Genomic DNA, 24,424 nt, shown 5'->3' on the forward strand with positions numbered 1-24,424 from the left:
AATGTCTCTAAACTGAAAGATTGGTGTCGCTGTCCGTGGTGCTGATCTCTCTCTCTCTCTCTCTCTCTCTCTCTCTCTCTCTCTCTCTCTCTCTCTCTCTCTCTCTCTCTCACTCACACATACACACACACACAGACAGATCTCTCTCTCTCTCTCTCTCTCTCTCTCTCTCTCTCTCTCTCTCTCTCTCTCTCTCTCTCTCTCTCTCTCTCTCTCTCTCTCTCTCTCTCTCTCCTCTCAGTGTTGGTGCTGCTCCCCTCGCGGATGAATCTCGCAGTGATGGAGATCAGAGTGGCTCGTTTTCGCGTGCGCCGGAGATAAAGTGATTTTACGGAGAAATGCGGCGTGTTTCCTCTGATAGCCCGAGCTGAGCTCACATTGAGACGAAGAGCATCGCTGGGAAGTTTAATGTTTCTCAGGAGCCACGGAAGACAGTCAGCCGAACATCACAGGTAAAACCCCTCGATCTCCTGGACCTCCAGATATCAGAACACCAGAAGCTGTCGCGGCATTTACTCTGTGCGGTTTGAGTTGAGCTGTGTGTGTGCCGGTGTGTGTGTTCTGCGGTTGTTTTGCCAAGTGAACCCGTGTGTGTTTCTGTCTGATGAGGGGCTTGGGCTGTGTCTCAAAACCTAGTCAGCTGACTACCTGGTCCGTTTTGAGTCGAAACGCTCCTACGATGATCAAAAATGCTGCTGCACGGAACGCAAATAGTATGTAGTGCGTTAATAATGTTTTGAGACACAGACACGAGGATATTAGTTGATGCATTTGAGTTAATAATCGCTGAATGAAGGGAAAATGACCACTGTAGTCTAATCTCACTGGCCGGTGGTCATAACAGCATTATGAAGATTGTTGGTTTTGCTCTAGTTTTGAATGACTTTAGTGTTCAGTCGACTTGGACTTATTAAATGATGACAAGAGCTGATTAAGAAAGCTTGGGTTAAGTTCACCCAAAAATGTTAATTATCCCATAATTTACTCATAAACGTCATGCCATCCTTGGTGTGTATGACTTTCTTCTTTCAGCCAAACACAAACAGAGTTATATAAAAAAATACCCTGGCTCTTCCAGGCTTTATAATGGGAGTGAATGGTACTTGAGATTTTGAAGCCCAAAAAAGCGCATCCATCCATCATGACAGTGATCCGCACGGCTCCAGGGGTCAATGATGGCGATTCACAGAGACTGAGTGTGGTTTGAAGCTGAAGTTTAGGTTCAGATGGATAGATCGAGGCTTTTCTCCAAGGAGGTCGAGAATAGTTTCAGTAAAGTCCAAAGTAAAATGTTTGTGTTGCTGTATGAATTTAAAAAGCGCTGTATGAATTGAAATATGTGCAGTTTTACACATTGACATGTCCTTTTCACGATCAAAATGCAAAAATAGGGCTTGATTCTGTCAGAAAAGCAGTTTGATTATCTCACAAGGTCAATATAAGTATTATTTGTGCTGTATTTGTCATTTCTTTTAAAATAAGCCCTTGCAAATGCTTTTTTGTTCAAACTGAACTCTCCACCAGAAGCTGTTCTGTGACATTACTGTATCATCAGACGTGACTGAAGCTGTTTAAGCCAGTGATGGTTTCATTCAGTTGGTTTAGTCTGGTCATACAGACATCTTTAAGATAATGGATAAACAGAGCAGATTTGAAGCTACGGCTCCACTCGTTGTGTTTGTGCTTCCAGCTCCATCATTCTTGTTCTTGTTCTTTTTGCAAAATGCCCCTTTTTGTGATTGCATGACGTTCACATCAGAAAGTTTGTCCACAACTTTTATAACTCTATACTGATCACTGTGTTGCATAACGAATGTCTATGCTTTCAGATGCTCAGATAGTTGTGTTCGCTCTCGTTTGTTCTGAGTTTCATCTGTCGTCTGTGACGCTGCTCTATAACAGGCTGATGGCTTGGCACATGCTTGACTCTTCTCTGGGAACATTTGCATGCACTGTTTTAGAAACTCGCAGAAGACCGAGATATCCTGGCCTTTGCTGCATTTGATACTGCAATGCATAATTCTTCAGCTTGTGCTGTATTATAGCAACGTTATGGTGTTTCAGGTTAATTTATGATGGCATAATATTGCATTGGTAACACTTTACAGTAAGGTTGCATTACTGCATTAGTTAATGTGAACTAACAATGAACTGCGCTTATTTATCATTCTTGATGTTAATCTCAACATACTAAAGTTAACATCAGTTAATGCACTGTGAACTAACATGAACTAACATTAACAAATGTTAATAAATGCTCTGTTAGTGAATGCTTAAACTAGTGTTAACAAATGAGTCCTTATTGTAAAGTGTTCCCATTATATTATTAGCTAGTTTGTTCGTTTCTTCACAAACACTTGCAAATACACATTCACCTTCATGTTCACTTCACTGTCACTCAGCCCAGACATGGGAGAATGAAATTACATTTCTTGTAAGGTAATTTTGCATACCACATATCAGCAGTATATGTAGTACAAAGACAATAATCCAACAGAATACACAAAATGCACAGTATACAACACATGCTGTAGGGGACATTAGAAGTGCATGTTCAAATGTGCTTTTCCATTGTTTTTCAGTGTAAACACGGGATAGACGGATGCCTTTAACTGTCTTTTGCAGCAGCTGCGTCCAGATTTGCGTACGAATGCACTATTCTGTGCTGTTTTGTAGTATAAATGGAGTGAGTAGTGCATGTTCACACTGAAAATTCCCCAATGATGCACTTATTAACCGAAAGAATGAAGTGTGGAGTGTTGGATGCTTCACTGGAATGTGTCCGAATTCGCCCCCTATACCCTTGAATAGGACGCTATTTGACGGGACAGTCATCAAGTGAACTCATTCAATCCCACAATAACTAGTGTATAAGCGATGTACACTCAATGGCTAGAAAATAGAATAAGTGAAAAAATGTAATGTCCGCAACACTGCTTTAAACTCCCATATTTAATATAAAGGCAACGTTTCGACACTGCTGGGTCTTCTTCAGGCAAATGCAAAATAGAATACCCATAATGCACTGTGACAGTCGCATGTTGAATGAATTCCCGTGTCTGACCAGAAGGTGGCGTCTGTAACTGAATCATCCATCCATCCGTTATCCAAACCGCGGGTCCAATGTGGGAACAGTGTAATATCATACAGTCATAAACTAATTTTTAATTGATTATTATTGTTTAATTAAGGTTTTTACATGCTAGTTTCCATGACAGAGTTCAAGATAAATCTTTTCATTAGTACCGGAGATGCCAGTTTGCTAAGTTTTAAGTAAATGAATAATGTCTGGAATCGGGGTGATTTCATGCACTCAGCTGTCGCAGATTTAACATGCATCTCGTGTTTTTACTGTATGAACCGGCACTTAGTCTACAAACTTAAGATTGTCTTATCCATGTTTCTTATTCTTTTCTCTTTTTTTTTTTTTTTTGCAACTTGACTGAGCGTAGCTGAGTGTCCTGATGCGATCAATGAAAGTGAAAAGTAGTGCTAAGACTGCATTGCTGTCTACATCTACACGGCATCTGAACTGATGCAGAGCCTCATAAGTGACAGATTTGGAGCGCTCTACTTAGGCAGCAAATGTGTGTCATACAAATAACATCTCGCGTGAAGTCCAGGGGAAAGAGGTGTGATGATACGAAGATATTATATGAAGTTATGAAGATGATGCAACATTCTTCGCAAATACTGGGTATCCATTTTTAATTTGAATTATTCAATAATACATGCAAGGCTGCTATAGATTTTGCTCAAAGGTACACAATTATTATGGTCATATTTTACAATAAGTTTCTGTTGCTTAGTGTTAATTAATTCAATGGTTAAAATGAAATAACAATGAACAATACTTTATTAGTAATCTTGATTACGGTTAGTTTCTACATACTTATACAATTTTAAGTTGTATTATGAACAAATATGTATTAACAATGAATAATAGTGTATTTATAAATTAACATTAGCCTAGTTTAATAAATGCTGTAACAAATGTTGGTTACAATTTATGGTTACACTTTATTTTAAGGTGTCATTGTAAGTACTGAGTAATATTAAGCAAGTACATGTACTATAGGGTTAGGATTAGGATTTGATTGAGGGTTAATTGTATGTAATTATGCATAATTTATTGTTATTACTATAGTAAGTACATGTAACATGTAACAAGGACACAAATAAAGTGTTACCCAATTTATTTTAAGGTGACGTAGTTACATTGTATACTTACTCAAATAAGTACTGAGTAATATTAATTAACTACATGTACTGTACTTATAGAGTTACGATTAGGATTTGGTTTAGGGTTAGTTACTTGTAATTATGCATAATTTACTGTTATTACTATAGTAAGTACATGTAGTAAGCATTACCTTCAAATAAAGTGTTACCAGTGTTGTTCATTTTACGTTCATGATGCCTACTGCATTAACTACATTGAAATTTTATTTCACTTTATTTCACATTATTTGAATAATTATGTAGGTGTCTTGGAACAGAGCCGAGGTGTCAGCGCATGTTAAAGCGACTTTAAAGTTTGAGATTAAATTAATTTGTGCATGCAGTGTATTGCTGGAGATCTGTTGCATGCTCTAAACTCGACACTAAATGCACAGATTTGTAGTATTTTGTCTTACAACTATGGACTTATTAACTCCAAGTTTTGCTTTATATTGTTGATGGCCCGCACAAACATTGACTCTGGCTTTCATTAGAAACCTCCAAACAATCTTATCAAAGGAAAGCCCTCAAACAGCAGTGAAGTCTCTATCTTATCTCAGTCTGCCATTGTGAACGCACACACAGGCTTCTCTTGAATGGGCGGAAGTCAGTGCATCACAGCGAGTCAATAAGAGAGCGAGGGCCAACAGTCTCAGCAAAGGCCATGAATGGACTGCTAATCATAGCCAGATCAATAGCCTTTTCAATAGCGCTTACTCATATTTAAACAGGGCTCCGGCTGAGAGCTCTTTCTGTGAGCTGAAATGTGACACAATGTTCGCGTCTCGCAGTACCAGCTGTGTCTTTATGCCACCAAATTAACATTCACTTTAGCAGCACTATTTCAGTAACTGTGTGTGTGTGTGTGTGTGTGTGTGTGTGTGTGTGTGTGTGTGTGTGTGTGTGTGTGTGTGGTGTTTTTCCCCTGGCCTGAATAAGCCCCACCTCACTGCTTTAGCGGCCTCAATATGCGCTTGTGCTTAAAGAAAAATAAGAAGCCGAACTGGAAGCGACTGATGTCTCGAGACCGTGGACGAGGCTCACTACACATGCACAATTACTTCTTGCATTGCTCAGTTTAGCAAAATAAGTTTATACTAATGCATTGCTACAATGTTGTTTATGATTAGGAACAACTGATGTCTGTACATGTACATTCTTGGAGTAGAGACCAAATAAATTCACAAGTTAAAAAGTCACGTACATTAAATCTCTAAATCAAATAATGGTATTGCAGCATGGCGATGATAAAGTGGAGGTCATAGAAATGTGGTATCAGTCAAATGAATGTGCGCCACGATGCAATGGCTTTCTTCCAGTGTTTATGAGAGTATTGATCTGGTTTTGTTGTGATGTTACACATTCGATTTGAACACCAGCTCCGTCACAGACACAGTCGCGCTCGTATAAGGCTGTCCCCCAAATATACTTCAGTTTGTTATATTTTAAGTTATCATTGCACGCAGAAAAGGCAATGCATTCGGTGGAAAAGCTTAATTCAAGGTTATTGTAAATAAATATCATTATTTTTAAATATACATACATTATTAATATATACAATGTTAAATATTAGGTATTATATATATATATAATTATAATTATTTATACACGATACCATTCAAAAGTTTGGGGTCAGTATAAATTCAAAATTTTTTTGAAAAGTCTCTTATTCTCAAAAAGACTGCCTTTATTTGTTTAAAAAATACAATAAAACAGTAATATTGTGAAATATTATTGCAATTTAGAAGAACTGGTTTCTATATGAATATATGTTAAAATGTAATTTATTCCTGTGATCAAAGCTGAATTTTCAGCATCATTACTCCAGTCTTCAGTGTCACATGATGCTTCAGAAATCATTCTGATATGAGGATTTGATGATCAAGAAACATTTATTATTATCAATATTGAGAACAGTTGTGCTGCTTCAAATTTATGTGGAAACCAACCTTGATACATTTTTTTTTTTTTTTTTTCGAGATTCTTTGATGAATAGAAAGTTCAAAAGAACAGCATTTCTTAAAAATTCAAAAGTTTTCAAATCTTTTTATGAATGTTACAGTCAGTTCTGGTCAATTTAATGCATCCTTGCAGAATAAAAATTGTAATTTCAAAAAAAAAAATAAAAAAAATTTGAATTAGCTATAATATTTTAAACTGATAAAAATGGCCTATTTTACCCACTACTTTCCATGAATTGTGAAAGTAGTGAGATGATGAAGTCAGCGAGGGAGTCAGTAGGTTTTGCAGCAGAGCCGCGGTGACGTCAGTAAATCAGATTCGTGTTTTTGTTTTTAAGCGTCCTGTCGTTAAATCCATCAGCAGAAAAGATGTTAATTCTGAAATGTCACTGTTCTCTCTGGTGTGTCACTCAGACCCCGGAGAAACGCTCTCCTCGAGCTATTTTAGATTTCAAATGACCTTCTAAATCCCAGCAGTGATTTTTATATAAAACAAATCACAGCTCTGATGGTTCTAACCTACATCCGGGAGGACAAATAGGCCTAATTGCCCATGAAAGACTGCTGTGTGTAAAAGTGAAGGACGTGTCATTGTGACTATAACACTATCTGGACCGAAGCGGCCCGCTGATAAAGCAGAGCGTCTACATTATTCATGCTCTTCCTCGTATTGAATATCTACAGAAATGAAGACGAGCTGTTCTGTAGATCGACTGCCAGATTTCCCAGTGTTGCATCAATTGGGACGAGAGAGAGATGCAAAATAAGAGTCGAAACACTCTGTTCTGTTTTCTTTATGACACAATTTTCCTTACAATCCCCTGCTGTGCTGCGTGAGAGGGATTGTAGATGGGAAAACTATGGATAGAAGAACACAAAGATACTTTGCCACGGTGAAACTTGCTTAAAGGCAACATGAAATCTAAAGTGAACCAGTTTATATTCTTGATAGACATTTATGGTCAATTGTACGTTATTCCAAAGATGTTTGTCTTCATAATCTTTTGTCACAATAAAATTGTGCAAGTCCTGAAATTACTTTCATTTTCAGCTTCAATCAACTTCATTTAGGCCAGAAATATGTAATATTAATGACTATTTCCTCATTGTTGTAGGCTACTATTGTATCATTCATCGCTCAGAAATTGATTATGGAAGTTATGGGCTTTCATGTTTTTCATTTCATGTCGTTTTTAAAGATTATAAAAACACAGCGCATGTCCTGTTAATGCGTCTCTATAGCACGCACTGTGTTTATCGTGCAATTTACACGCGCATATGAGTTTTTACGCGCATATGATACGCAGTTTTCGAGTGCATGTGATACGGACTTTATTGCGTGTAATACACACGCACTCCACACCACTACTAAACCTACCCATGTGTATCATATGCACGTAAAAACCCAAATTTTTGCGTATAAATTGCACGATAAACACAATGCGTGCTATAGAGACACATTTAGTGTGACCTGGGGTGCATTTCCCGAACAACGCCGTAACTCGCTGCTTCACTGCCATATTACGATGCATCGTTGAAGAAATCAACTAGCTAGTCACGACCATATATATCCATATAAGGCTAGATGTCTTACGGCGGAGTCTCGAACGGCATCACCGGTGGCCATCTTGTCACAGGGAAGCTTTCTGGCGAGCTCTGTGGTATCTGAAGTAAGGTTGAGTGATCAGCACGAACACAAATCCTCTTATCTCGCTGAAATCTTGACGGATTTACAAACGGTTTGGTTTCTTACAAACATTATTAACGTGGCTATAATTCTGGATGCTTGAACATGTTTAAATATATAATATTATATTTATTGATAAGTATGCAGTGTCATAACTACATCTCTGACGTTTATAACAAACCAAACCGTTTGAAAATCGGTAGAAAATTGAGCAAGTTATGGTTATTTAAAAAGTACATGCACCATTAACACAATGTTACGAGTGAGCGAGCTCCCTGTGGCAAGATGGCCGCCGTGTGCGGACGTCGACCTCCATTGGCCAGCAGCGCGGACGAGACATCTAGCCTTTATTATATGATATCTATGGTCACGACTGTTTCCCGAAACTGTACTGTAGCAAAGTGGTCGTTCAACCATGTTGGTTTATGACGTCACGCACATGGTGGAGTAATAACTTCTTTTAATGAATCTGTTTGAGATCGAATTAACACTAGATGTATTGCTATATTACAGTGATGACATCTGAGGACTATTTCTCATTTTTCTCAGTTATTTTGCTTTATTTCCAGATTCAATCATAGGCTCGTTCTTACACACTAGGGCAAGTTTGCACATGCGCAAGTTCAAAAACAGTGCTTTAAATCTCTTAACAAACTAAAAGACATAAAATTGATATTTGTATGTATTCTAAATAAAAGACACAGGTTGTACTGAATGTCAGCTTGCTTATTTTGCTCAAGATCAGGATTTATTGAGTCCACATGTCATGAAAATTAGAAACTCTTCTTCTATCCACAGGTCGAGATCTGTCACTCCAACCACACGACTCTGCGATGCTGTTTGTGAATGTTCGATAGAACGATGGTTTCGGGAAACACCGACTCGTTGAACTGCTGATAACGACGGAACTTGTGAACATAGTTGGCTAACGATGCTTTTGGGAAACACACCCCTGGTGGTTATATTGTGCCGCTTTGTTTGAAGTACTCAGGGTACATACTGTATCTGACCGACTCATGGTGAAATATGGTGATTCTGACCTTTCTATACGGCCCATATTTTGAGGAGGAATTTATTCTAGACAGACAGAAAGAAGGACATGAGCAGGAAAGAGAAAAACTGCCAGAAAAAGAGAGAAAAGAGAAAATAACATGCTCTATTCATTTAGCGGCGGTACCCTTTTGGGCTGTCGGCTGTATTGTCAAAAGTGTGAATAATTGAAGCTGTGAAAATGTCAAGCAGGCTGTCCTGAAAGCCCCGAGCTGTTTGTCTTTCTCAAATTAGCACTGAATGAAAAATCACACTTTTGAAGAAGGTAGAAAGAGAGGTCTGGGCTGGTAAATACATCATTTAGTTACAAGCTTCTAAAGTTTATTGGGCAGTGTTTGTGAGCGCTGGTCCAGTACAGCTCAGATTATCGGTGAGGTTTGAGGTTGTTCTTATCTCATCAGTTGCAGCTGCTGCTTTGTTTTTTTGAGCTCAGAAATATAGGAATTTATTCATAATGGAGTTAATTAATGTCCGGTAAATCTGCAAAATGCACTAAAATCATATTCCCTGTTGATCATGCTGTACACAGTCACTCAAAAACTTAGCATTTACATTTATGTAGGCTATGTCGCATGTGTATATACTACCGTTCAACAGTTTGAGGATGGTAAGATGTCTCTTCTGCTCACCAAGGCTGCAATTATTTGATCAAATACAGTGGAAAAAGAGTAATATTGGGAAATAATATTACGATTTAAAATAACTGTTCTCTATGTGAATATATTGTAAAATGTAATTTATTCCTGTGATCAAAGCTGAATTTTCAGCATCATTACTCCAGTCTTCAGTGTCACATGATCCTTCAGAAATCATTCTAATTTATTGTCCTTGTTGAATAAAATTAATAATTTCTTAAAAAATATATATTTATACGCACACACACACACACAGAGAGAGTGATCAAAGCTGAATTTTGATCAGTATATTACATTTTTCTTCACTAAAATATTAATAATGAAATTTTCACGTTATTTTAATGTAGCTTTTTTACGTTTAGTAACTTTATTTTCATTTTAGTTTAGTTTTAGTATTTAAAGGTGTAATAATTTATGCTAAATGCAAAAATAATGCCTGTTTTTAAACATGTTTCCCAAACATCTTCCATTGGTTGGACAAACAGATAGTCCCGCCCCAAACTCACGCCATTGGTCGAGCTCATGTTCCTGGGTCAGGCTGTTCAAACCAGCAGATCAGTGATTTGAAAACATTACAGAGTTACACTTTTTGGGAATTCATCCTACAAATGACATATTGACTGAATATTAGGCTAAGAGTCACAACCACCAGCCGGAGTCTGTGATCTCCTCTGCTAACTGATCATGAACTTAACCTAATATGCCCATAATAACCCATTACTTCCAGCTGTGTGTCATTATCCTGTAAAGCCCTGTGTTTTCACTCTTTGCGAAGTCTTGTTAGTGTCACACTGCTTGTCTGAGCGCTCTCTCTTGTCTCCTTTGTTATGGTTCTGACTCTGGACTCTTGAACTCTGTCAGTGTTTGGATCTTCCCTGTGGTTTTGACCCTTGCCTGTCATTTGAATTTCAGTTGTGGATTACCCTTAACTCTCTCCCCGCCATTGATGGAATTTTCCATGTTTCCACTATTATACGGTAGGGTGCGCTGTGACGCATCTTCTGAAAGAGCACTGAATCTCCTGATCAAAACACATGCGGAAAAAACTGCAGGAACAAGCGATCTTATGTGGAATCATATGTAAAAATAACGCTATCATCAACATTAAACAGCATAAATCAAAATGGCCTAATGTCACTGAATGAAATGTCGACCCAGGACGAGCTATAGGGCCGTGAGGCTTTGAGGGTGTCGATGTAGTTTTTTTTATACTAAAACGAGATTTTCTCAGCTTTTTGCTCAAAATGGTGATTTATTTTTATTTTTATGAAACTTACCCATATTCAAGTGTTGATTTAAAAAAAAGAAGAATAAATCCGTTTTTTTTTTGTTTAAAATCAGAGGGTCTGTTCTTTTTCTTGATATACAGGTGCTGGTCATAAAATTAGAATATTATCAAAAAGTTGATTTATTTCAAGAATTCAACTTAACAGGTGAAACTAATATATTATATAGACTCATTACATGCAAAGTGAGATATTTCAAGCCTTTATTTGTTATAATTTTGATGATTATGGCTTACAGCTTATGAAACCCACGAAATCAAAATCCCAGAAAATAAGAATATTACATGAAATCACACAGTAATTACACAGTGATGCCATGGTCATTGAACCAGGTTTTGGTTCTTTTGGCAGTGTGGGCAGGTGCAAATCCCGCTGGAAAATGAAGTCAGCATCTCCATAAAGCTTGTCTGCTGAAGGAAGCATGAAGTGCTCTGGAAATGTCCTGGTAGACGCTGCGTTGAGTGGACAGCACAGTGGACCAACACCAGCCGATGACATGGCTCCCCAAACCAACACAGACTGTGGAAACTTCACACTGGACTTCAAGCATCTTGGATTGTGTGCCTCTCCATTCTTCCTCCAGACTCTGGGACCTTGGTTTCCAAATGAGATGCAAAATTTGCTCTCATCAGAAAAGAGGACTTTGGTCCACTGTGCTTTATTAAATCCAGAGTCAACGCAGCGTCTACCAGGACATTTCCAGAGCACTTCATGCTTCCTTCATTTTCCAGCAGGATTTGCACCTGCCCACACTGCCAAAAGAACCATAACCTGGTTCAATGACCATGGTATCACTCTGTAATTACTGTGTGATTTCATGTAATATTCAAATTTTCTAGGATTTTGATTTCGTGGGTTTCATAAGCTGTAAGCCATAATCATCAAAATTATAGCAAATAAAGGCTTGAAATATCTCACTTTGCATGTAATGAGTCTATATAATATATTAGTTTCACCTGTTAAGTTGAATTCTTGAAATAAATCAACTTTTTGATGATATTCTAATTTTATGACCTGCACCTGTATATTGCATGTTCAGATATTCAGTGGGCCGTGAAAATTTGGTGAAAATGATCAGAAACGCCGGCGGTGGCTGGCAACTTTTTTTTTAATAAATGGTTAATAAAGTTGATAAATGGCTGCATTTAGTTCTTCATCGAGTGTGTGTGTTTGTGACACTAAGACAGAGGAAAAAATTTAAACATTGAAAAATTACACGAATCACCTTTAAAGTAAACATGAAATCAACATTGTCTCTATTGTACTTGCATTAAAAGTCATATTATGAAAATAAAAACTGAAGTAGATGTTTGACATAAAAATGCAACACGTTTTGTCCCTGTGTCAGTCGCACCGATACACAACGGCAGAGCGACTCCGCCACGAGCCGTGTGTTTAAAAAAGATCTTCTATTTTCAACCCCACGCTGTGTCATGCTGAGACCTTCATTACCAATGTAGATTAAAATGAACAGAAATGTGTGCAAGCCGGAGCCTTTTAGCCAAACCACTGAAACCATCAGGTGTGATGGGAACATGAGCTGATGCTGGACAGAAGATGGACTGTAACTCTTATTTTCTTTATGATCTGTTCTGATAGCTCTATAACAGTTTATTAAACTCTTGTGATTTCTGGCTGTAGAATGAGTTATTAGGAAAAAGCCTTTATTAAAAGTCTAATTCACCTAAAAATGAAAATTGTCCCATCATTTACTCGTCTTCAAGTCGTCCTATATGTGTATATGACTTTCTTCTTTCAGCCAAACACAAGCAGAGTTATATTATAAAATATCCATATTTATAACTTTATAAACTACAATGACTGGCTTAGATAATTCTCATTTTTGGGTGAACTAACCTTTTATTGTTTTTCATTTACTTCTAAAGTTAAAACATCACAAAAACCTCCCCTTGAAGGTCTTATCTTATTGAACTATTTGCTAAAAAAAAAGTGTATTCACAGATTTCACACTGAAGCATGAAATGTATTAAATATCATGAGCAACAAATAATACAATTCAGCAGTATTAATAAATCAATAGGATCAATATTTATTATGAAGATCATTCAGCTCATATTGATCAGGTATTAGACATTATTGTGCAGAGAAATGGATGTTAACTGAGGTTTTATTAGTGAGTGTTCTGATAATGGCTTTGGGAAATAGTTTTTGGGTATGTGTCTTTATATAAAAACTTAAGCTGCAGCAATATTTGTATACGTAAACGAACTAAAATAAAGTACTCTGACTGTGTCTGTACTGGGAAATACAGTCATAAAATTGCACCTTTTTGCACACTTTTTGTGATTGCTTTTACATTACCTTGAAATTCATTATTTGACTTTTAGTTCAGACTTTTTGAAACTTCACTGGCAACTTTGGCATCACATTTCCTCATTATAGCTGTGGGCGATATCTGCCCAGAAAAGCATGCATGGATGTATAATTCAGTAATCCACTAAAATAGTGTACCATCTGGACACCTTTGGCATATTATTTTCAGTGTACTGTGATCTGAGATGCACTAATCCTGGTCTCACACACTATAATGCTATGCTAATTGGGATGCAGCCTAACTACTCCAGGCATTTAATTAAACTCAACAGCAAATTGGCTGAATCAAATATCCTGCTCTCTTGCTCAAAATCTGCAGAAGTGCAATCTATTCTGTACCTGTTCAGATGAAGCGATATTATCTCCAGTGGGCCAGGAGAGTGTGTCAGACAGCTAAACGTGTGTGTGTGTGTGTGTGTGTGTGTGAGAGAGAGAGAGAGAGAGAGAGAGAGAGAGAGAGAGAGAGAATGCGTGTGTGTGAGCGAGCATGTGTGTGTGGGTGTGTGTGTGTGAGTGTGTGTGTGTGTGTTTTAGTTAGTTGACATGTAGTTGCAAACTTAGTAGAATGTCTTAAAGGGATAGTTCACTTTGAAATTAATTTTTGGTATGTTTTAGCTTACCTCAAGGGCATCCAAGATGTAGGTGTCTTTTTTTCCGCAGTAGTTTCAATTTTGATATTTTTAGGTCAAACCGTTCTTGTCTGTCAGTCATATAATGCAGGTCGATGGTCACCACCTCAAACAGCATGCACAGAGTCCAAATTAAAACAATTCCCCGTCGTCCAAATTAAACAATTCCCCATCGTAAGTACACATTGATGGCCTAAGACACGAAACGAGCGGTTTGTGTGAGAAAACGAACAGTATTTATATCGTTTTTACCTCTTGAACACAGCCACGTCCAAATGATCTGAGGGCGCGGGCGGGTATAGATATATACAATAGAAGTCGCCTTGGCTACTGCCAAACATACCAAAATTTCATTTCAAAGTGAAGTGAACTATACCTTTAAGTTGATCGTCAAAATAAAGTGTAACCACATTTTCAAGTATAGAAAGACTGAAACAGTATTTTCTTGTAAAACATTCTCAAATAGTCTTGTTTTAATTACAACTTTGAAGAATCTTTTTGTACCTTTAACCATCGTTTGGACTATAAACAATATAATTGTCTATATAAAATGTAAATGGGTTGTGTTTTCAGCATGTGTTTGCTCTCTGTGAGTGTTTTGTCCTCGTCCAGCGTGTGAAAAGTGTGTGTGTGTGTGTGTGTGTGTGTGTGTGTGTGTGTGTGTGTGTGTGTGTGTGTGTGTGTGTGTGTGTGTGTGTGTGTGTGTGTGTGTGTGTGTGTGTGTGTGTGTGTGTGTGTGTGTGTGTGTGTGTGTGTGTGTGTGTGTGTGTGTGTGTGTGTGTGTGATCAGAAAACCTCTGCTCAACAAGACGATCATTCATGTCTGGAATACGTGCTGAAGTTTTAGTTTGTTCAAAACCTCAAAAACGATCCAGTATGAAAACGTCTACAAGCGATGAAGGATCCACAAGCCCTCGGGCTGCGCATGAATCTTTCAGGAGATCACCTGCCTCCAGCAAGAAAGACTCTGAAACTGAAGAGACACAAGCGTGACAGGCCGGATGAGAGAGGAGGAGATGTATTTTTAGCGGTCTGACCGTGACCACAGCCCACATCTGCTAGAGAACCGTTATAAACTGGTTTGTCCTTCTGGAGAAGCTGTAAGATCATGTCATTTGTTCTGGGAAAAAAACAACAAGACAAACAGAAAATCATCCCAGTTGAGTAGAGAATCGATTGAGTCGCATGAATCATCTCTGGTGAACATGAAGCAGTGCTGAAACCTTCGTATTTCTCAGTGTAAATACTTGAATACTTGAACGAGACTTGATTTTATCCAACAGGAATTGATTTGATGGTGAAAAGGCAAGTCATCACCTTTATTTATATAGCGCTTTATACAATACAGATTGTGTCAAACCAGCTTCACATTGATAAACAGGAAAATAATGATTGATGAACTGAAAGAAATTCAGCTAAAGTCAGTTGATTCAGTTCAGATCATTAACACTGTAAAATGAATCGATTATGAAATGAGTTCACTTCAGCTTTACAGGAGACAATAGTGAGTCAGTTCAATGTTGATTCAAGTGTTTATATGACGGTCTGATGATGTTAGATGAAATCGAAAGTAATTTCAGAACATGTTATTCCTTTTTGATTACAACTTTCTTTTCTTTTTTTAGTGCATTGATGAAATCAGGAAGATTTTATAGTCCGATTTTTGAACAGATCTTTTAGGCTGGTTTTGTGAATCAGTTCAATTTGATTAATTGAAATGATCCGACACAAAATAATGAGTTGTTCACAAAATATAAATCACTAATGTAGCTGTTCTGCTCATTATGAATCAAATAATCAATCCAATCCTGACTCAGTGTGAGTCAAACACAAGAGACTGAGTTGTTGACTTGTTTGGAACAATTCAGTCAGACTTGTGAAAGAATCATTTAGGTTGGTTTTGTGAACCAGTTCAGTTGATCATTTTAAAAGAACAGATTAAAAAACTCACTGTGAATCAAATATGTCTGAAAGAGACTGAGTTGTTCACTAGAATACCGCTTGGAATGAGTCAGTTCAGTGAAACTGTAAAATGAATCAATTATGAAATGAGTTCAGTTCAGCTATACAGAAGACAATAGTGAGTCAGTTCAATGCTGATTCAAGAGTTTATATGGCAGGCGATTCACAGTCTGATGACGGTAGGTGAAAAGGAAAGTAATTTTAGAACATTACGTTTTGATTACAACTTTCTTTTTGAGTGCATTGATGAAATCAGGAATATTTCTATAAAGTGAATACGGTCTCTTTCGAGTTTATATCAACTTTAATTACACAAGAGATCCTTTTTTCCCTTTATTGAATCACTTTTAATCTGCGATCCAAAAGAAAGGCATTGAATCTCTTTCTTCAGAGCTGTTCCCAGGGACCTTTGAAACATCTTTTCTCATTTTCATGTCCTAATTGTGTGTCTTCCCAATCCTTTTCATTTCATCCTGATTGTGTTTTAACTTTACGCTTAACGGAGGAGCCGTACGTCACCTGAGCGAAACATCAGCGAGACGCGATCAGCTGATTGGGTTATTTGTGGTTGTTTATTCTTCTCTTTTAATTACGAAGCAGCTCCACTTTTGGCCAGATGTACAATGCGTAATCAAGAGCAATGCATGGCGTTTCTCAATTATAATGCAAATCAACGGATTTAAATCAAATCAAAGACATGCTACTGTGTTTGAAACGGGATTCGAAATGAGCAATTTCTTCCCGAAGAGTTTTTTTTTTTTTTTCATTCACATATCACTGCGTGCAGCTTTCTTTTCATATTCAAATTTAATTAGTTTTTGTGTGAAACCTTGTGCCATTTTAATGAGTATTTAATCTCAAGGCGAGGTTTTAACTGTGTTTGTTTCTGTGCTCTGTAGACTGAGTGCATGTGAACTGATTTATTGGTAGACCTTCACATTGGTGACGACCTTCACAGCGTTCATACCTCTAATAAATCAGTCACAGATATTTTACACATTCTGCCTTCTACCAGGATATTACTGTCAATGTAAAAAGTCTGTTTTACATTCCTGTAGTCGCTCGCTCTTCGGTCGTCATGCATGGATGGGTGGATTGATGGAGAGAGAGAGAGAAATGAACAGAATGAAAGAAACAGACAACAGAAGGCAGAGTTAGAGAGGTCAGAACAGCCAGACTTTGGTTATACAAGAGCATCAGATAGATGAACAGATGAAAAGTGAGTCGAAAGAGGATATATATACATGTCTGCGTAAATGTTTATTTATTTATTTGGACTGTGAACAGATTTGAATAATTAATCAGCTCAAAAGAATGAGTCGTTCACAAATTGAATTTCACTATTACTCAATACGAATCGGCTCATTATGAATCGGACGATCAGTTCTGACTCACTGTGAGTCAAATATGTGTAAAAGAGTCGTTGACTGTTTGGACCAATTCAGGCAGATTTGTGAAGAATCATTTAGGTTGATTTTTTTGCCAACCAGTTCAGTTGATTCTTTCAAAAGATCCGACTCAAAAGAATGAGTCATTCACAAACTGAATATTACTACTGTAGCTGTGCTGCTCATTACGAATCGGACAAATATGACCGAAAGAGACTGAGTTGTTGAGTACCACTGGACCGATTCAGTCCGATTTTTGAACAAATCATTTAGGCTGGTTTTGTGAACCAGTATAATTAATTCATTGAAATGATCCGACACAAAATAATGAGTTGTTCACAAAATATAAATCACTAATGTAGCTGTTCTGTTCATTATGAATCGAACAATCAATCCTGACTCACTGTGAGTCAAACACAAGAGACTGAGTTGTTGATTAGAGAACGGTTTGGACCAATTCAGTCAGACTTGTGAAAGAATCATTCAGGTTGGTTTTGCGAATCCGTTCAGTTGATCATTTTAAAAGAACCGATTAAAAAACTCACTGTGAATCAAATATGTCCGAAAGTTGTTGACTAGAGAACCGCTTGGACTTATTCAGTCTGATTTGTGAACAAATCCTTCAGGTTGGTTTTGTGAACCAGTTCAATTGATTCTTTGAAAAGATATAACACTAATATAGCTGTTCTGCTCATTACGAATCGGTCAAGATTCACCGTGAGTCGTTTCTGAAAGACACTCTCAATTCTCCTACTTATACTACGCCCTACTCTTTTTGTGAAGAAAAAGTGCATACTTTTGAGTGTGTAGCAAAAGAGTAGACAAGCTTTGGGACAAACTATCACGTCATACAATTGTGTCTTTAACGGTTGTTCTCTGTCGCATCTTATCACAGTAAACTGGCCTGTCAATCATCTTGTCACAGTTAAAATCTTCCACACCTCATTTCCTACCGTATCGGAGAGAAATGCAGAAGCACGTTGATCTGCAGTCGCGGGTCTTTCATGCAGAGACTCTCCTCATATTAAAGGGAGGATATAATGCCCTTTTCACAAAATTTAAAATAAGTCTCTGATGTCCCCAGAGTGTGTGTGTGAAGTTTTAGCTCAAAATACCCCACAGATATGTCACTTTAAAATTGTCACTTTTTGAGGGTGAGCAAAAACGCACCGTTTTGTGTCTGTTCCTTTAAATGTAAATGAGCTGCGGTTCCCGGCACAGGGGGCGGAGCTTCAACAGCTTGCACTCACACAGACATTTTCAAATGAAAATCACTGAAAATTTCAAAAACTTTTAGTCTTTTATGTTCAAACCGGAGTCAGACAATGATGGAGAGACTCGAGAAGAAGTGACAACATGTAGAAGCAACAGGACATTTCTGAATGATTAGGCTAGTTGATGAATTTATGTAGCTGATGTGTAGTTATCTTCTAGTCATTGATTAGCATATTCTGTCATGATAATCTATAATTATCTAATGAGACTAATGGTGTAGTCTCTACCAGCCGTTTGTTGTAGTCCTTAAAAAGTGATTTCTGTAAAAGCAAATATCTCCCTTTGCTGTGAACTTTGAGCGTTGTAACTTTGCAGATGTTGTTTATGCTCAAACAGCAACATTACACACTAACTAAAGTTAGAAAAGTCAAATCATAATCAACCACCCCTTTAATGCAGAATGATGCATTTAAAAGTTAAAGGGTTAGTAAGTTTCATTTTGGGGTGAACTAACCCTTTAATGGCCTTTATGATCTTTATAAAAGTCCACATTGTTATTGCAGATGAAATATAATGAAATATATAATTTTTTATCAGGTTAAACTTTGATTAAAACGGTCGCGCGTATCCGTGTTTGTAATTCCTCCTCCAAACCGCAATGGATTGTGGGTAATATTAGCTGTTATAATGAGCACGGATCCACACTTCGAGAATCCACCGGGAATAGTAGACTTCTGGTATACTCTTTTCAACATACAATGCTTTGGGACACACTGATTTTAATCTCACATACTGTTTATGATGTATAGTGTGGACATTGAGATGTTGACTAGAGGAGAGTCTGGACTGCTTCAGTCTGATATATGAACCGATCATTCAGGCTGGTTTTGCAAATCAGTTGATTCTTTTGAAAGATCTGACTCAAAAGAATGAGTGAATATCACTAATATAGCAGTGCTGCTCATTACGAATCAGACATTTAATCCTGAGTCAAATATGACTGAAAGAGACTGAGTTGTTGAACTGTTTGGACCAATTCAGTCTGATTTGTGAACGATTCACTCAGGCTAGTGTTGTGAACCAGTACAGACTCAAAAGAACGAGTCATTTATGAATTGAACATCACTAGTATCGCTGTGCTGAATGTAGTTAAGCTGCTGGTTGTTAGTTATTGATCTTTCTTATTTAGGAATGGCATTTATTCTTTTACCTTACAGTATGTTTGCAAAGTACAATGAAATCATGAAACATTTAATCGCTCATGAAACAAGTCCTTTAAGGTGTCTGTGAACTGTATTGATTTGCGTCTGCTCGGTTTTGTTTGCTTCAGGTCTCCATACCTGGAGTTGCACAGAACGTTCCTCTTGTAATTGGCTAACTGCATGCTGAGCTTTAAAATCATGTCGTTCCAGCCGGTCTGTGCGCTGGCGAGTCTAGGACACGGTGTCTAATTCCAGAGAGACTCGTGGCTCCTTCGGGAGCATATTAAAAGCAGTACATTAAAGTTTGATGACTTCCATTCACTTCTCTGGCCGTGCAACTCGACAAATCAGGCCAATTACGCTGAGATTGGGGACATTCAACTGGGTGGCGCTGGCTTTTTCACATGTGCGGATACATCCAGGCCTGATTCTCAAGCACACGTTACATCTGTGCACTGTCAGTATTTTAAGGCAAGGCACTACAGGAAAACACGTTTTTTTCATGCACTGGTTGGCTTTTCATAACGTGTTGCTTCAGATTAGAGGAAAGAAAACATCCAAGATATACTTTTAACTGTTTATTTTATTACATTTGTATTTCAATTACAATACATATCTTTAAAGGCCATTTTTTTCTGCATTTACACCAAACTTTATTCCTATATCTATTGGATATTCTGGTGGATTTTACTGAGGGATTTGTTCATATATCATTTGGTGATTTATATAACTTTTAATTCCTAAAATAATGGATTTTTTTATTGGATGCTTACAGTATTTTGTCAAACTGAGATATCCAAAATGCCCTTCATGAAAACCCCTGGAAATGTATGCATATTAGTGCATGCATATTTAAAGTCCCCCTGTGGTGAAAATCAAGCTTTTAATGTTGTTTATATGTGGCTTTTTAAAAAAAAATGTAAACCATGTGTAAATTCATAAGTCGACATCATTGCTGAGTATTTTCTCCTTAAAACTGCAGTGAACCAAAGACAGTCTCAAAAACACGCTTTGAAATCGCTGGTGTTTCTGACGTCACAAACTACCTTGTAACCAATCAGATCAACGTGTGATCGTCAACCAGTGGATCTCTGAGCTGAGTGAGTGAGTGGAGGCGGGGCTCATTTGCATATTCATAGAACCACGTATACTAAATGAGGCAAGGGTGTCGAGTTACATTCAAGATATTTTAAGGCATGAACAAGGAAAGAACATTTAAATGTGTCATTTTGGTGATCAAAGATGAGTTTTAAGGGATAAAATGGGGACTTTAATAGTAAAAAAAAGTTGATTGCAAACTTTTTTTTTACTATTAAAGTATGGTGATATCTATTCATTATTTTTGTGGTTGTCTTGCCTTAAATAGAATTACAAGTTCATGCAAAAATCTGCAGTAGAACCGGTTTAAAGAGGTTCGGCTGCTCGTACAGAGTTATTCATGATCAAAATCAAAATGCTGTCATTTATGTCACTTTGGATGAAAAGGCATCTGTTAAAATAACCTCTTGGTCTTTTTGCCTTGCTAATTTATTTAATAAGTCAGGTTTGCGATGAGTCAAAGATTACTGTAATTATACTGTGATGTCGTTCTCTGTGACTCTGACCTTGACGGCACTGTTGTGTTTTTGATAAAAAAGATGAAGATGAAACACTCTTCAAGGTTTCTTATCAAGCTGTGCAGAACAGCTGCTGTCTCGCTTTAAAGACCCGACTACAAAATCTGCTCAGTTCAGTCTGATCAAAGAGACGCAGGTGATTTGCATTCGCTATCATTCAAAAGTTTGGGGTTGGTACGTTTTTTTTCAATGTTTTTGAGAGAATTCTCCTCTGCTTATTGATCAAAAATACAGTAAAAACTGTGAAATAATATTACAATTAAAAATAGCCATTTTCTATGTAAATATATTATAAAATATTATAAAAGATGAATTTCCAGCATCATAACTCCAGTCTTCAGAGTCACATGATCCTTCAGAAATCATTCTAATATTCTGTTTGAAGCATTTCTTATTAATGTTGAAAACAGTTTTGCTGCTTCATATTTTTGTGGAAAGGGTGTCATTATTTTCCGGATTCTTTGATGAATAGAAAGTTCAAAAGAATCTTTTGTAACATTATTGTAACATTATAAATGTCTTTACTCTCACTTTCTATCAATTGAATGCATCAATTAATGATTAAAAGTAGTAATTTCATTTTTCAAACCCTTACTGAACCTTATTGAATTGTGAATTTTTCCTGCATGGATAGTGAATTATCCATTTGTTCTATGTGTAGTTTGTCTGTTGTGCTCTCTTTCAATATCTGTTCCTATTTGTGTTTGTATATTCATATTCACATAGTACATAAATGCTGTGTCTCAATGTCCACACTATTCACCATAAACAGTATGTGAGATTAAAATAAGTTTATCCCAAAGCATTGCATGTTGAAAAGAGTATGCCAGAAGTCTACTAGCCTATTCACAATGCTGGGTTGTTTCAACCCAAATTTGGGTCCAATTTTTTTATACATTTTTTAACCCAACGGTTGAATTTGTCCATATTTGACCCAAATTTGGGTTGAAACAACCTTGCATTATAATTTATTTTGAGTGTATGTTCTTGTTTTTACAGTCAGTGTGCGTTTGTGTCCTAATTCTGCAGACTTCTCAAAGAAGTTCTGTGTCTCCGTCAATCTCCGAATGTTAAGGAAAAGCCCATGGGAGAAACGAGCATAGTTCAGAAGTTCAGGTGCCATCATGAATCGAGTTTAACATCAGCGTCGAGCAGATGAGAGCTGGTGTTCGTGACCGAACGTGCGTGAACTCTCAGACGACGGCTTTGCTTTCAGGGAATGCTCTTTTTTTACTCTTTCCAGCAGTTGATGAAGAGATATGTTAGTGGTTTGAGGTATGAGCAATTCTTTTTTAATCACATTTTTGCATCAATGTTCATCAGCTATCTCTAAATCACCCAGCCATATATTGAGACTGGTTGTTTAATGCAGGCATGTTTTAGTCTGCTAGAATATTCATTGCATTGTAAGTTCATGTTGAAGGTTTCCTGAGACGGACAGGAATAACCTCCGATGACCCGTCTGTGAAACCATCAGGCACATTAATCCATTTTCATTTGTCTGGAACAGGCTGAAACCTCTGATGCACTCATGGGTCAATGTATTCATGTCTGTGTAATGATTATACGACCCTCGTCGAGTCTTTTTGGAGAGGAATCAGTCAAACGTCACGCATGTGTGTCTGAGCGGGTCAAGAGCTTCTTGTTTTCCTCCAGTTCCTCTGTATGGAAGATCTTCAGGATGTCAGCGTTGTGTAAGAGAAGGTTACTTTGTTTTGTGCTTTTGATATTTAGAGTAAAATGTGAAATACGCCTCATTTGCTTGGGGTTTGTCCATAGCTGGGTCAGAAAATGTCCTCAAAAACATGTCATGGTACTAAATGTGTCAGCATTCACCAGTAATCATCGGGAACATAATAACTTTCTTTCATTATTATTATTATTACTGCATTAAAAAATGAAGATTTTAGCTCCACTGTAAGAATAAAAGGTTGAATAATGTTTATATTTTTCATGAAAAATGTACTTTTGTTGAAAACGTATTTACAGTAATGCTAATTTATTGCTCTTTCATGATAAACTGCTTGTGGTTTCTCTTATTCGTGAGGCACTTTGGATTAAATCGTCTGCTAAATTAATAAATGTAAATGGGTTACAACATCATAATGTGACACATGCAGTTTCCAGCGTGTTTGAACACGAGCTGTCAGACCCGCCGAGTGCTTTCAATGCTCATGCCACTCTCCGAACAGAGAATAAAGCTGAGCTTGAGACATGATGTGTGGAGGGAATCTTTGGCATTCGGTAGGAAATAGTTAATAAGCGAACAAAACTGTTCTGCTGTTTTACTGTGTACCTTTTTTTTTTTTTTTTTTTTTTTTTTTTTGTTACGGACGTCCACATGAGAAGCAATTACCATCGGAATAGGGCATATAATGAAATTATATTTGGTTACTGTGTTTTCCAAGTTTTTTTTCTCTATAAATAAACAAACAGATACGTTGCATCATTGTATAAGTCACATTTTAATTACGACAGTCAGAAATAAATGTAAAATAATGGTAAATATATATTTTTTAAATCATTATAAACATGTAATATTTCCACTCACCCCACAACAAATCCTTTAAATTTAACAGTATTCAGAACAGCTTTGAAAATAGTGTTGTTTACAGTGGCATTCATTAAAAAACAAACATTTATTAAAAACACAATGTTTTTTTGTCCGTAAAAATACATTTGCATGGCACCTCCGTGATAAAACTCACGCATTCGACCGGGGATTTTTATGCAGGTGTTGGGAGAAAAACACTGACCTTTTGGATTCGGACAGTAATATAATCACAGACTGTTGAAAAGACTGTTTTCTGTACGTTACTGTACGAAGACGGTGGTTTAACTCGTGCACAAACACACAGGCGAGTAAATCCCGTCGGTGTAAATGAGTGAGTGGGTGAAGCATCGACTCATTCATGTGAACTGTGTTTCAGAGAGGAACAGGGCCAGGACGCCGAACCCCAGTCTGAGCTTGTGTAAGACCCTTCATGACTGTCTGAGAGCATCTGGTGTGGGATATTTCTGAATCACTCTGTGTGTGTGAGCGGAGATGAGGAGGACGTGTGTTGATTTGTGCAGTTGAGAGATTTCATGAAACCCAAACTGACTCTGTTTGCTGTCTTAATGCATGTTCCTGGTCTTATTCTTAATGATTCATCAGCACACGTCACTACAAAGAACATTTGTCTTTATAATCTTTCTTCATACTCTAATAACTCTTAAAGTCCCCCTGTAAATCATT

The 24,424-nt window shown here is 37.3% G+C and overlaps 1 protein-coding gene across 4 annotated transcripts in view; it reads left to right on the forward strand.

Moving 5' to 3' along the window:
- Positions 1-247: 247 nt before the first annotated feature.
- Positions 248-24,424, forward strand: part of dlgap4b (discs, large homolog-associated protein 4b) — a 134,032-nt gene continuing 109,855 nt past the window's right edge. For 2 of the 4 annotated variants that reach the window (XR_014197128.1, XM_082136118.1), the window contains exon 1: positions 252-452. The gene's annotated coding sequence lies outside the window, so the exon portion shown is untranslated. Of the gene's footprint in view, positions 453-24,424 lie in introns of all 4 variants that reach the window. The other 2 variants (XM_082136120.1, XM_082136119.1) reach the window with 2 other exon arrangements.

The sequence above is a fragment of the Leuciscus leuciscus genome (assembly GCF_965113295.1).
Source record: "Leuciscus leuciscus genome assembly, chromosome: 14".
NCBI classification, from domain to species: Eukaryota; Metazoa; Chordata; class Actinopteri; order Cypriniformes; family Leuciscidae; genus Leuciscus; species Leuciscus leuciscus.